The sequence below is a fragment of the Saimiri boliviensis genome, chromosome 2 (assembly GCF_048565385.1).
Source record: "Saimiri boliviensis isolate mSaiBol1 chromosome 2, mSaiBol1.pri, whole genome shotgun sequence".
Taxonomy (NCBI): Eukaryota; Metazoa; Chordata; class Mammalia; order Primates; family Cebidae; genus Saimiri; species Saimiri boliviensis.
Genome location: NC_133450.1, coordinates 201,059,852 through 201,071,911, shown reverse-complemented (window position 1 = coordinate 201,071,911; position 12,060 = coordinate 201,059,852). Strand labels below are relative to the sequence as shown.

The window sequence follows — 12,060 nt, the reverse complement described above, 5'->3', positions numbered from 1 at the left end:
AAATATTGTAGTTTTCAGTCAACTATTTGTTTGGTGCAAAAAGGTAATTGTAGTTTTTGCCATTAAAAGTACTTTTTTTTATTGCATTTTAGGTTTGGGGGTACATGTGAAGAACATGCAAGATTGTTGCATAGGTACACACATGGCAGTGTGGTTTGCTGCCTTCCTTCCTCTCACCTGTATCTGTCATTTCTCCCCATGCTATCTCTTCCCACCTCCCCACCTCCCCGTCCCTCCCCCATTTCCCCCCAATGGACCCCAGCATGCAGTGCTCCCCTCCCTGTGTCCATGTGTTCTCATTGTTCAACACCCGCCTATGAGTGAGAACATGTGGTGTTTGATTTTCTGCTCTTGTGTCAGTTTGCTGAGAATGATGGTTTCCAGGTTCATCCATGTCCCTACAAAGGACGCAAACTCATTGTTTTTGATGGCTGCGTAATATTCCATAGTGTATATGTACCACATTTTCCCTATCCAGTCTATTGTCGATGGGCATTTGGGTTGGTTCCAGGTCTTTGCTATTGTAAACAGTGCTGCAATGAACATTCGTGTTCATGTGTCCTTATAGTAGAATGATTTATAATCCTTTGGATATATACCCAGTAATGGGATTGCTGGGTCAAATGAGATTTCTATTTTTAGGTCCTTGAGGAATCGCCACACTGTCTTCCACAATGGTTGAATTAATTTACACTCCCACCAACAGTGTAAAAGTGTTCCTATTTGTCCACATCCTCTCCAGCATCTGTTGTCTCCAGATTTTTTCATGATCGCCATTCTAACTGGTGTGAGATGGTATCACAATGTGGTTTTGGTTTGCATTTCTCTAATGACCAATGATGATGAGCATTTTTTCATGTTTGTTGGCCTCCTGTATGTCTTCTTTTGTAAAGTGTCTGTTCATATCCTTTGCCCATTTTTGAATGGGCTTGTTTGTTTTTTTCTTGTAGATCTGTTTTAGTTCTTTGTAAATTCTGGATATCAGCCCCTTGTCAGATAGGTAGACTGCAAAAATTTTTTCCCATTCTGTTGGTTGCCGATTCACTCTACTGACTGTTTCTTTTGCCATGCAGAAGCTGTGGAATTTGATTAGGTCTCATTTGTCTATTTTGGCTTTTGTTGCCATTGCTTTTGGCATTTGAGTCATGAAGTCCTTGCCTACACCTATGTCCTGAATGGTTTTGCCTAGATTTTCTTCTAGGGTTTTTATGGTGTTAGGTCTGATGTTTAAATCTTTAATCCATCTGGAGTTAATTTTGGTGTAAGGTGTCAGGAAGGGGTCCTGTTTCTGCTTTCTGCACATGGCTAGCCACTTTTCCCAACACCATTTATTAAACAGGGAACCCTTTCCCCATTGCTTGTTTTTGTCAGATTTGTCGAAGATTGGATGATTGTAGATATGTTGTATTTCCTCTGAGGCCTCTGTTCTGTTCCATTGGTCTATATCTCTGTTTTGGTACTTTTATATTTGTAGTCCCTTGTTGGAAACAAAGATAAAAACAGAAAGCCCTTGCTTGACAGAAGTGCTTGTTTTACTAGGAAAGTAAATATGTAACTAATAATTTTAAGATCGTATAGCATAAGCACAAATAAATGCAATTAGTGAATATTGCTATAAAAGTAATCACCATTACTTTTAATTGCAAAAAGCACAATTACTTTTTTGCTAATCAAAATGTAGCAGCTTAATCTAAGATTCAGAACTGACCTGAGTGCAAAGGCTGAGAAATAACACCAGGAAATAACACTGGAAATTGAGACTGTGGTATTCTGGGTAACTCAACAAGAGCCTGAGTTGGAAACCTTGGTTTCCTGGCTAATGAGATACATACAAGCAGAAAACACCTGCTGAAGTTGCTCATTTATTAAGAGAATTGTTGATCTGGAAGGAAGCTTCCTGTACTCATTTATATTCATATTTGTATCCCAGATTTTTTGAAGACAACAGAAGCATCAGTTGAAGATTCCTAAATCCACATATGAGACTCAGAATTGATGCATGCTGCTATACTGCTAATTTAAATATAATTATCCACAACAAATGGTCAGCAGTCAATGAGACTCTGATGCCAACTTCTAATTCCTCCTTCTAGAAACTTTGAAGTGCTCCAAGTGCATTTAAGAAGCATAGTTTAGCTGGGCGCGGTGGCTCATGCCTGTAATCCCAGCATTTTGGGAGGCTGAGGCTGGTGAATCATGAGGTCAGGAGTTCAAGGCCAGTCTGACCAATATGGTGAAACCCTATCTCTACTAAAAATACAAAAATTCGTGAAGCCTGAGTGCTTCTGTAGTCCCAGCTACTCGGCAGGCTGAGGCAGGAGAATCACTTGAACCTGGGAGGTGGAGGTTGCAGTGAGTTGAGGTTGTGCCACTGCACTTCAGCCTGGATGACAGAGCAAGACTCAGTCTCAAAAACAAACAAACAAACAAAAAGAATAGTTCTGTTAGCTTTGCACAGTGGCTGTACGTAGCCAATGAGGTGTATCCGAGGTACGATTATTGCTAATTGAAAACTTTTCCCAGTACCCCACCATGACAACTTGAAATATAGTCGGCATTGGCAATTTTTGACAGTCTCTACGGAGACTAAATTTAAAAAAAAAAAATAGTTCTGTTTAGGTTTAGTCAGAATGTCTCTCTTTCACACTATTAGGTCCTGATGATGCTCTTTTAAAGTGGTCAAAAAAAAGTGTGCATTCAGGCTCGTAGGTGCCCCGTACGGGTGACACAGGCAGTCTCAACCTCACTGTAGACTCTGTTAATCCTCCTTCACCACTTGGACTCCAAAGGTATTTAACTTTTTCATCTCTTATTGTTGGACTATTTGGCCCTTATGTTTGTATGATCTGCTTGATACCCAGGACATACATTAATCATTCGATTTTAAAAAATAATTGCGTTTAATGACAAATTATGTCATTGATCAGCAGCATAAGCACAGCACACACTCCACAGCACAGTAGCCTGGACTCGGTTTGAAGCCCAGCCCTCCTAAGAGACTTTAGGAGGTAGGTCACTTAGCTTCTGACTTCAGTTTTGTCTCAGAGCTTGATATCATGTCTAATTTTTGTAAATCAGAAATAACACATCTTTGTATTAAGAAAAAAATTGTGATTTTCAGTCTAATTTTTGTAATTCAGAAATGACACATCCAACTTGTCAGTTCTAAAGACTGAATGAAATTATTCACGGATGTACCTCTAGCACAGGTGGTAAATATTAACTCATTTTCTTTCCTTTTCCTCCTCCTGCTGTTGTTATCATCATCATTGTTATTGTCATTATTATATTGTCGCTGCCTTGTCCTAGGTATAGGAGATCCAAAAAAATTGAACAAGACAAGATGTTTGAACTTGAAGAACTCACACTTCAGTAGTAAAGAGATACAGTGTAACAAGTGAAATAAGAGATTCATTTTAGGACTTATAGGAGCAAACTCCTAGGAAAGGAAGGAAAAGTAGGAAGAGTCAGAGGAGCCACTGCCCTGATAATATCCCAGAATTGGAATCTTATAGGGTGTATGTGCTGGAGTCAAAAACAGGCTTTTAAAATATGCTCAGTCTTGTCTATGAGCTCATAGTTGAATGTCTTAAAAAACTGTTCTTATCTCAACATGTTAAAAGTAATATGTGTTATTTATAATGTTTATAAAAAATATGTAGAAGTAAAAGGAGTAGAAAAACCAAGTTATGTTTTCTGCTCTTATTCTTTAGTATATTCCTTTTCAGTTTTTTGTTTTCAGGCATGGTGCTTTTTGGTTTGGTTTGGACCATATTTTATGAAAGAGCTGCTTTAAAATCCACTACCCCAGTCCACAGCTGTGATCATAGTGCTCTATCTCAGTTACCAGCAACAAAAAGAGGTGCTTTGGTGAAATAGCAACACTATCCCATTCCCATTTCCTGGCCAGAATACATGGGAAATACACATGGTGTGCCACTGGGCTATTACTAGAGATGAATGGGATCTGAGTGCTATGAACTGACTTTGCATAGTAGCAAGAGTTTGTTTCTAGAATCAGGGCCCCAAGTGCTTTCCTTCTACCTTGTTTTCCTTCTGTGGTCCTGGAGCCCATGACTAGAGTTATTTTAAAGGGGGGCGGGGGGAGACTATTTTAGCAATAATATAGTCAGCCTAAAAATGTAGACTAATTCCTACCTCTGTAATTTCCAAACAGACAGCTTTGAAAATAATTGTTTACCTAAGTATTAATGACCTCAAGGAAGGAAGAAGAAAAGGAAAAGATTAACTGAGCATTTACCACAGACTCTTCTTGTGGTGGCCCATTCACACATTATTCCTAGAACCCTCACCATAGTCCTGGAAGACAGACCCTGGATTACGGATGGGTCGACTTAGGCTCCAGAAGTTTAAATTTTTTAGAAGCCCGTCTGACTAGAAAGTGGTAGAACTGTGATTCCAACCCCCCAGATAAGATCAAATTTCCCTAATAAACATTCCTGGAGTTTCGTATGCTTCCACTTAGCCTATTTGGAAGATTAAATGTAATTGTATTGTTATTATTTGAAATTGATTAATCTCTTCCTTCCCTCCCTGAGGTCCTGAATTCTAATTTTAGCTGATTGACTGTTGTAAATCCAGCACGAAGTATGGCATATGAAAAAAGAAAACGCTAAAGCTTAGTAAATAGCTGTTCAATATATGAATGAATAAGTGAGTAAAATCCAGGTGTCTTTAATTTCCAAATTAGAGATTTCCAAGTTCTCAGTACACTTCTTCAGTTCTCTGAAACTGCATTTAAGCTGGCTAGCGGCAGAATGTCGTTCTAATACAAAGGGATAGTCAAGGTCTTCCTGTTTACATTTTAGCCTCATTTAAGCTAGGAAACTGAAACTTTTCCCCAACTCTAATAAAGTTATAGAAAATAGAATTTGTGCCAAAAATTACGGTGTTAAAATAATAAAATCTGGGTAGGACCAAAGGCAGCCCTTCAATACTCTTTTCTTCCAAATGTTAAAAGTGAGTATGACAGGAACATCTTCATTTAACTTCTAAATTTTCAATAGTCTTCTTCCTGAGATAAAGCAGAAGGAGAGAAATCAGAGGTGGACACTGCATAAAGAACATCAAGCCCCAGCCTGGGAGACTTGCAGATTTGTGGCACAAAGTATTTAGAAACATCTTCCTTCGACCAAAGCACTGCCCTCTGAAGTGTTCACTTTTAAATGAATCTTGAATTTCAACAGAAGGCAAATGATCCTTCACTCTGTGTTTGAAATTCCAGCAGTCAGTCAATGATACCATGAAGTGAAGCCCACTTGCAGATGCAAAGGAATCATTTTCACCCAGTGTAGGCCAGTGCAGGGTAAACGCATCTGATAGCAATAACCTAGGCAAACCCTTAGACTGAGCCTGTTTGGCAGACACACATGAATGTGTATTTTGAGCTAGGGAATCGGGGAGCAGCCAACCCAAAGATTTATTTCTCATCTATGAGAAACATCTGAGCCCCACCCCTTCCTGTGGAACATGAGGCTGTAAGGGGACTGAGGCACTGAGTTTCGGATTAAGTAAAGGTTGCTAGGTGGAGGTCATTGTGGGGAGGATGTTCAGTGAAAATGCTCTATAAATTGGATGATGTTTACAGGTGGTTGCAGTTTTTCTGCCCAGCCCACCGCCACTGGGCTATGCTGTTATCTTGTCCAACTTACACCACTGTGTCACAGGCAGAGGGGTCTTGACTCAAATTATGCAGGATCTTTGCATTTTGAACAAAGAATTGGGCAGAACACGCAGCAAAGCAAGGAAAGAATGAGACAACGAAAGAAGGAAAGCAGGGATTTATTGAAAATGAATGTATATTCCACAGCGTGTGAGCGGCCCCACGCAGCAGCTCAAGGGCCCGGATACCCAATCTTCCCAGGTCCCAGTACTCTGTAGAGGTTTCCCATTGGCCACTTCATGCTCACCTCATGTAAATGAAGTGGTGGCAATCGGTCTGATTGGTTACAGAAGGGAACCATCCAGAGGCTGAAGTGGAATTACAAAGGGCACACTCCTGTGCAAACATCTGATTGGCTGCAAAAAGCAACCAGTCAGAGACTAAGGTGAAGTTACAAAGTTGTGCTTCTGTGCAAAGGAGGACTCAGTCCACAATAAGTCTGAATGGTTGTGCACAGCCAATTTCCCATCTGCCATGCAGAAAATGTGGGGGAATTGCAAAGGGAGTAGCCTCTGGTCCTTTTGTTACTTGGGAGTGGAAAGCTAGGGTTTTCTTTTTAATTTAGTTCTAGGAAGTCAGCGTGAAATGGCCTTAGGTTCCCTGCCTCCAGAGCCTGTTCCCCTGCCTTAACTGAACTCTCTCGCCTGTATGTAAACCCCTAACAAAACCCCTTGTCTTCTTTGCTGGCTCTGGTTCTCTTCTTGGTCCTCTTGAACCCGATGTCTTCCCTACTGAGGTTAATAGAAGTTCGGAGACAAAACTCAGTTGCAGTCTTACATCTCTAACTCTCATCACAGAGCACCCTAGAGGATCTCAGAAAGGAGCTCAACACAGGGCTCTGGAGGTGGGTCTTGGGAGATCTTAAAACCTTTCATCCCCAGAGTTTTCCCTCTCCCAGTTTTCTTTCTCTCCCCACTAAACTTACATTTCAGTGTAAGACTGTCTAGTGTACACTGCCCTTGGTTTCATCTTTGTGTTTTGTTGGTGGTTTTGTTTGCTGTGAGTTTTTCTTTTAATTTTTACTGAACGTATGCTTTGGCCAAATTCCATGTCAGATACTTCGTATGGATTATTATTAATCATTATACTTCATTTCATCCAATGAATTAATTCCATTACATTATTATCCCCAGCTTACAGAAGAGGAAACTGAGGTTTAGAGAAGGAACTTTGCTTGTCCAAATCAAATCATAAGGATTAGAAACTGAAATTGTCCACAGATGGCCATATACAGGAGCCCACGTTTTAAAGCCATGCACTGTATTCTGTCTCAGGGACTATTTCTCACCTACACGATTACAAATTTCCCCTGGCTGTCCTTCTTGATTCTAGTCCAGTCTCCAACACTCCATCCTTCATAGTTACCTCCAGTGTAACTTTTTAAAAACTTGACTTAGTGCTATATAAACATATGCTAACATAAAAGCTATACACTTTTTACACTTGTGGCTCTCTTAAAGCTATTAAACTCAAACTATATAATTCAAATGGACAAAATAGATTTAATCAGTTAGATATGCTGCAAATGAATTATACAGTTGAAGTTCCACAACAAATTTCACAGAGCTATATTTCACTTGATGTTGACTTGAACTTGATGATCCAGAGTGATTGTTTTCTTTTTTCAATTTTTTTTCCAGACAGGGTCACACTCTGTTGCCCAGGCTGGAGTGCAGTGGCACAATCTTTGCTCACTGCAGCCTTAACCTACCGAGCTCAAGCAGTCTTACCATCTCAGCCTCCCAAGTACCCGGGACTACAGATATGCACCGTGATACTTGGCTAATTTTTGTATTTTTCATAAAAATGAGGTTTTGCCATGTTACCCAGGCTGATCTCCTGGGCTCAAGCAGTCCTCTCACCTTGGCCTCCCAAGATGCTAGGATTACAGGCTTGAGCCACCATACCTGGCCCCAGAATGATTGTTTTATATTCAGATCTGACCACCATCTACATGACCATCAAGATCTGGACTCTGATTTCTTTTCAGTTCCATGTGTCAGCCCCTATGCACTTCTTTGCACTAGACAACGCTCATCACAACACAAGATGGGCTTCCCACAGCAGGCTTTTGGCTGCACGCTGCTGCTTCCATTCTGACTGTCCACTATCTTCACCTATGGGATGAGCTGCTTAAAAACCTTGCCAAAGTGCCACTTGCTCTGAGAAGCCCTTCTAGGTTCTCCCTTGGATGAACTGTCAGCCCTTGAACAAATAGGTACCTTGTATACATCTCTAGAATGCTCATCCTGTACTACGACTGGCTTGGGATACATATCTTCATAAGTGAACTTCTCATGGTCAGGGACAATGTGAGAGCCATGATCATTTTTGTCCCCCTATTAGAGATTCAGAGAAGGAAAGCAATTTGTGCAAAGTCACACCTAGCTGTGTCTCTGGGTGCCTTAGTATGGTGATGGGTTTCAACAGCAGGATTACTATTCAGAGATACCTTACCTGACCGTTTCCCTCCATGAACTGTGGTTCTGAATGATGTTGGGTTTCTTTCATTGTCTGTTTCTTTGGGGACTGAGCACTTCAAGAGAGAGCCACAAGTCTTGAGTTCTTCCCTTGTTTTTGACAGCTTTTGAATTAGTCTTGCCCTCTATCTGGGCCTCAGTTTTCTCATCTGTTGAGTGAGGGTGTTGGGCCAGATGGCACTGAGCCTCCTTTGATTCAGTGCACTGCATACGTGTAGCTCACATTTCCCAGGTGACCTTGTCACGTCAGCAGCCCAGGCTTTGCCAAAAGAGCTAACTGAGCCAGGCTGTGGAAAGGGGCAGAGGGAAGAATGGCTCCTTCACACAGGCCCTTTACACGGGCAAGTGTTATCTCCAGAGGATATTGACTCAAGGAGATAGCACCTTAGTATCAGAGCAGGCCAGGCTATCAGTGGGCAGCCCCACAATCCCAGCTCTCCTTGCCAAGGGTGCCTCAGGCTGGGTGGCCTTTCTGACACACAGCAAATACGGTGCCAGGCCCAGGACAGAACACTGTGGGAAGGCACAGTACAGAGTCTGACTCTGGGGACTTGGGGGGCTCAGGCAGGCCTGGGAAGCTCTCTGTGGCCCTCGTGGCATCCAGGCAGCCAGATTTCAGGCTCTGTCATTTCTACAGTTACTACAATGGAGAGAGACAATATTTCCCTCGAGAAAGACTCTGCTGTTCTCATGGTGCCTGGTGTTCCCTCCTATGTAGGACTTACCTAGACCCCTGTCCTTCTACCCTGTGCTCTCCATAGCTGAACCAGGGAACGCCCAACACTGGTTCCATTCTCCCTGCTATTTTCCAGTCTTCGAAAGCATTGGGTAGAAAGCATTTAAGCAGCTTCAGCCCATTTCTCAGGAGCTGTGTCAAGTGTCTCCAGCTTTTCTTGCCATCTTTGCTGGGGCAACTTGACCTTAGCCTTGGGTCACCTCCCCCAGGAGGCCTTCATTGACTGCCCACAGTCTAGGTTGAGCATAGAGCCCGGGGCCTTCTTCTGCTTTGGCATTGCCGCCATTTCCTGGGTTCTGAGCAAACAGAGAAAAAAGAAATCATTTTTCCCTCTCACTCATCCATACATTAATTAAGCAAATATTCTTGAGTATTCACCCCCTGGGAGACCCAAAGTACATTGATTTTTTTAAAATGATGTAAAAATGATTTAAAAAATACATTGATAAACTGATTTTAAAAATATGTTGATTTAAAAAAATGACCAGAAGTGTTCCTTGATGTCATGGCACGTACGGTCTAGTAAGGGAGTTAATAAAACCATCGTTGAATACATGAAAAACATTGAAACTTACAGGTGGGAAGAACAGAAACTACATAGCACACTGACGAGCAGGAGAATTTAATACAGTCAAGGAAGTGGGCAGACAAGTGCTGATGGAGGTGAAGGAATAGTAGGAGTGACAGACAAGAGTCAGGAAGATCATTCATGTCTCATTGTTCTGTGTCCCCACCTATTTCAAGGACTAGGATGTGATAATTTTTCAATAAATACCAATAAATATGGAAGACACATTTTCTGCAAAGTTGGCTCTAAAGCCAGGGTCCAGTCCCTGCCTTGGTCCATTTGCCCTGTCTCTGATTCAGGGAATGGTTTCATTTCACTGTCGTTCTGAGAAATGTCCCTGTCTTGCCCATACAACTTCCTCTCAGATCCTGTCTTATAAGTAGCCTTGACCTGGAGCCTGTGGCCTTACCATCTGCTGCAGATATTCACTGTCCTCTCTCAGTGAGGGTCTCCAAAAATAATGTACCAGTGCTGCTTTTTTTTTCCCCTGAGGAACCCATGTGGATTTCTACCTTTCTCGTCTTTCATGCCCATGGACACAGTTTGCCTACCTGGCCTTCTCTATTGCCATAACTCCAGCTATGGCAAGTTTCAGCTTGCTGATTTGGCTCTTTTGAGCATGTTCCCTACTTCTCCAAGTGCCTCTCTGTCTCCCAGGAACAGGATTAGTTCTGGGATCCAGACATTCTTGATTAACGCAGCAGACCAGCCATGCCCAGCACCCTCCTGAGACACTACCCAAATTTTCTTAATGTTGGATTCATCACAGCCAAGAACACATTTGGTTAATCAATGCTCTTTTTCCCAACTGGAGCCACTGTGATAAAGATTGAAAATGTGCCCCTATTGTAAGTGGCTACTGTTTCCAATTACATATGCTTCTCCCAGCCACCATGCAATCTGTTCACTTCATGCTGGTTTGCAAGAGCTGTTCGCACCAAACCATTGACAGCCACTATCTAAACTGAAACCATCTGCTTAGCCATTTGCCATGCATGGCTGGGTCTTGCAGGCTTACCCAGTTGAGGCCCTGTGGAGCAGTCCATTAAACAAGCATGAATTAACACAGCCTGTTTTTATTAAATGTCTTGCAACTGATGGGAAGATGGACAAGCCTGTCTGGCAAGGATAATGGCCAATCCTCACAGCATCTGAAGTCTTGGATAAATTCCAGCAGCACCCCACACCTCAAACCATTCATTGAGTGTTTCAGGAGTGTGGTCGTGCTTAGAAACAATTTATCTGTAAAAGGCTTTTTAAAAGATTTTATGGTTTCTCCTCTTTCTTGTGAAAAAAAAAAAAAGCCATAACTTATACTCCTTCTGTTTCTTTGATACTACTTAGATGGAAATTCAGAGGGAAGCAAACAAGAGTGACTAAGAACTTTAGCAGAGTGCTGGTATTCACGATTGCACTTATCAAATCCAGAAGATGGGACTGTAGGCTTTTTTCTCACTGATGTGGGTGGCCTGCACAAGCATCAGGTCTGGCATATTCAGTAAACTTGAACAGGTTTTCACGCACTTTGTCTAAATATCTTGACCAAGGTAGTGAGGCCCTAGGAGAGACGGTATCTTGACTCACTCACACTAGAATATTTTATGGCTGGAACTTTTTCTGAGCATTGGAGAACACGTCAGTGATCAAACCTAACAGCACCCCCAATAATTAAGAAAATTCAGCAAACTCTGCCTACTCTGATTCTAGAACCATCAAGCAACTTTCTTCATCCAAAGACTTCCTAGATAGAACTACCTATGAGAAGAGAATGGGCTCTTGAGCAAACACAAGCATCCATTTAACTTGATATTATATTTCACACTGTAAAGTGATACAGTGGCATAATATAGTGGCATTCAAGGTTTCTATTATTTTTTAAATAGTTTAAAATGAAAGAAGTGAATTCATGAAAAGAGTTCAAGCAAAGAATGGTACACCCTCCTCCTCTGTGGAGGATATTCAGAATAGTCAACATCCATCAACCAATTGCAGTGAACTCTGACTACAAACAAATGGGTCAGCCATGCTGGCATGATCAAGGCTGCATATTGGTGCTGCCTCTCCTATGATCTACTTCTATTCACTCAAAATAAGATGAATGAAAACCTTTTAACTTGGGTCACATTCCTTACTTTCATTTATCTGCTCTTTAAGAGCACATACTGAGGTGTTTGCAAGCATTGTTATCAGCATAGTTGTATGAAGTTTGCTTTGGTATTTGCTGTTAGGACTATAATCAATTAGTCTGTGATACGCTGATTCATTCATCCAGCAATCATCTGTGAGCTTCTACCCAGTCATATCCCTGCACTCTAGGATCTAAAAATGAAGAATACTGTGATCCCTCCCCAGAAAGTTTACACTCCAAAGGAGAGGGACTTTGTCCTTTCTGTTTTTCAATGTTCGTTATGTCAAGTCCTAAATCAGGTGTTAATTTAAAAATACAGCCCCAGGGGAAAAAGGAAAAGAAAAACCCAACAAAGTAGAAGTACAATAATCCCCACAAAGACTTTTATCTTCTTTAATCAACTTTTATAGTTTTTGCTGCTCATATAATAAGAGCTATAGAATTTTATACTCCCATATTTGCCAC

The 12,060-nt window shown here is 41.5% G+C and overlaps 1 long non-coding RNA gene and 1 other non-coding gene across 2 annotated transcripts in view; both read left to right on the top strand.

Moving 5' to 3' along the window:
• The window catches only part of LOC141582885 (uncharacterized), a 508,101-nt gene that overhangs the window by 404,361 nt on the left and 91,680 nt on the right, over positions 1–12,060 (top strand). The window lies entirely within an intron of this gene.
• On the top strand, positions 2,447–2,586 carry LOC120366531 (U4 spliceosomal RNA). Its single transcript, XR_005581171.1, has one exon. It is a non-coding gene; the product is annotated as a U4 spliceosomal RNA (small nuclear RNA).